General features: G+C 35.9%; 1 pseudogene; it reads left to right on the top strand.

Moving 5' to 3' along the window:
* Nucleotides 1-666: 666 nt before the first annotated feature.
* Nucleotides 667-1,431, top strand: LOC104008325 (small ribosomal subunit protein eS6-like; annotated as a pseudogene).
* The last annotated feature ends 1,679 nt before the right edge of the window (nucleotides 1,432-3,110 follow it).

The raw sequence follows: 3,110 nt of genomic DNA, 5'->3' as shown, positions 1-3,110 counted from the left end.
TTTTACAAATGGCCTTTTAAGAAATTTGTGCCCTACGTCTACATTTCCAAATTTTCAGGAATATAATTCTTCAGTATATTCTCTTGTTATCTTTCCAAATCTCTGAATGACCTGTGGCAATCTCCCTTTTTATTTCTGCTATTGATTTTTTTTTTAATTTCTCCTCTTTTCTTCTTGCCTAGACTTGCTAGAGATTTAACAATGTTATTCACCTTTTCAAACATTCAACTTTTCGCTCTTTGAATCTTTTGTGTTTATATTTTCTGTTTCATTAATTTTGTTCTTTGTTATTTTTTCTTTCAGTTTCATTTGGGATCTATTGAATGTTCTTTCTGAGAGTGATACTGAGATTTTTCAGCCTTCCATCTTTTATTAATGTATGCATTTAGACCTAAAAATTTCCCCTTAACCACAGTTTTATTAGCATCCTCCAAAATTTTATATCATATTTTCATTTTCATTTAGTTTGAAATATTTCATAATATTACTTGTGATTCTACCTTCAATCCCTGGATTGTTTCAAAATATGTTGCTTAATTTCCAAGTAATTGGGGATGTTTTAGCATTCTTTTGTGCTTGATTCCAGCACAGCCTGAATGAAATTGTTCACTTAAAATATATTGAGCACCTTTTCATGACACCTCAGAGGTGATCAACTGCTTCAAGATGAAACTGAATATGTCCTTCCCAGCCACTGGCTTCCAGAAACTCATTGAAGTGGATGATGAATGCAAATTTCATACTTTTTATGAGAAGTGTGTGGTAACAGAAGTTGCTGCTAACACTCTGAGTGAAGAATAGAGTGGTTATGTGGTCTGAGTCAGTGGTGGGAATGACAAACAAGGTTTCCCCATGCAGTGGTGTGTCTTGACCCATGGCTGTGTCTGCCTGCTACTGAGAAAGGGGCATTCCTGTTATAGACCAAGGAGAACTGGAGAAAAAAAGCACAAATCTGTTCGAGGTTGCATTGTGGATGTCAGTCTGAATGTTCTCAACTTGGTTATTGTAAAATTTAAAAAAGGAGAGAATAATGTTCCTGTACTGACTGATACTATGGTACCTCATTACCTGGGGCCCAAAGGAGCTAGCAGAATCCACAGTCTTTTTAATCTGCCTAAACAAGATGACATCCTCCAATATGTTGTAAGAAACCTTTTAGACAAAAAAGGTAAGAAACCCAGGACCAAAGCACCCAAGAGTCAGCATCTTGTTATTCCACGTGTCCTGCAACACAAACACCAGTGTATTGCTCTGAAGAAACAAAGTATTAAGAAAAATAAAAAAGAGGCCACAGAATAGGCTAAACTTCTGGCCAAGACAATGACGGAAGCCAAAGAAAAATGCCAGGAACAGATTGCCAAGAGATGCAGACTGTCCTCTCTGCAAGCTTCTACCCTAAGTCCAAGTGCAGTCAAAAATAAGATTATTTGAGTAATTAGAGGAGATTAGACTCTCAAAAAATATGTATATTGATATTTATGTTTCTGCTTGTAATCAGTTTTGTTCTACATGCACTTAATAGAATGTGTATTCTGCCACTGTTGGCACTGTGTTGTACATATGTCAGTTAGATCAGGTTTTCTTGAATTGTGTTTTTACTGATTTTCTATGTCCTCACTGAGCATTTTGCTCTGCTTGTTCTGTCAGTTACCAAGGTATGTTAATGTGTCTTACTGTGATTGCACATTTGTCTATCTCTTAGTTTTTTACTTGTAAATTGCTTATCAATTAGTTTTTGTTTTATAATAAAATTTACTTTTTAGGTTTACAGAAAATTGACAGGTAGCACAGAGTTCCCATATAAGCTCTCCCTGTCACACATATACAGTTTCCTCTGTTTTTAATATCTTGCTTTAGTATAATACATTTGTTACAGTTAATGAAACAATATTGATTTGTTATCATTACCTAAAGTTCAAAGTTTGTATTAAGATGCACTCTTTGTGTTATATAGTTCTCTATGTTCCCTCAAATGCACAATGTCATGAATATACCACTATTATACAATAATACCCTAAAAATTCCCTATGCTCCACCTATCCATCCCTCTCCTCCTTCTAAACCCTGGCAGTCACTGATCGTTTTACTATCTCTATAGTTTTGCTTTTTCCAGAATGTCATATAGTTAGAATCATATAGTGTGTATTCCTTTCAAACGGACTTCTTTTGCCTAGAAATATGCATTTAAGGTTCTTCCACCTATTTTTGTGGCTTAATAGCTCATTTCTTTTTACTGTCAAATAATATACTATTGTATGGATGAACCACATGTTGTTGATCTATTTACCAACTAAAAGACATCTTGGTTGCTTCCAGTTTTGGGCCATTATAAATAAAGCTACTATTCACATTCAGATTTTTGTGTAGACATAATTTTCAACTCTTTTGGGTAAATACCCAGTAGCACAATTATTGGATTATATAGTAAGACTGTATTTCGGTTTTTAAGGAAATGGCAAACTATCTTCCAAAATGATTGTGTCATTTTTGAATAGGAGCAATGAATGAGAATTCCTGTTTGCTCCACATCCTCATTGGCATTATTTGGTGTTATCAGCCAATCATTGATCCTCTTGGCAGGTGGTTAGAACAGGGCCATAACGCCTTAAACCAATCAGGGGACTCCCTTCTTTGAGGTTTATTCTCAGACTTTGTAAGGCTTGGTCAACCTCTGATCCAACCCCACTTCTATAATGTAGCCCTTGAAGGATTCACCCTGAAAATCTTGTGTGTTTTCCAAGATCCCTGATTCACCCTGAAAATCTTGTGTGTTTTCCAAGATCCCTCATTCTTAGAGTCTCAAACTTCAATGTTTTCTCTCTCCTGTAGTGTTAGACTGATGAAAGTGCCACTTAGCTTTTTCGTCACACTGTGCTCTTTCCTGAAACTTATCATATTCTCTCTTGCTCTCATTCTCTGCCTCTTGTTCTGTAACTCCTCTTTAAGAAAAGGCAAAAGCCTCAAGGGAATAACTGTCACAGGCTGACTTTCCTGCATGTCCCCTATCTCTGTAATCCTGGCCCCTCAGTTCTGGTAACCTCAGAATCTCTCTAGTGCTTTTAGATAGACTGTATTTAAAATGTCTATTCAGCAAAGCAGTTGTTTAGAAT

The sequence above is a fragment of the Pan troglodytes genome, chromosome 8 (assembly GCF_028858775.2).
Source record: "Pan troglodytes isolate AG18354 chromosome 8, NHGRI_mPanTro3-v2.0_pri, whole genome shotgun sequence".
Lineage (NCBI taxonomy): Eukaryota > Metazoa > Chordata > Mammalia > Primates > Hominidae > Pan > Pan troglodytes.
This window is presented reverse-complemented; position numbering and strand designations above follow the sequence as displayed.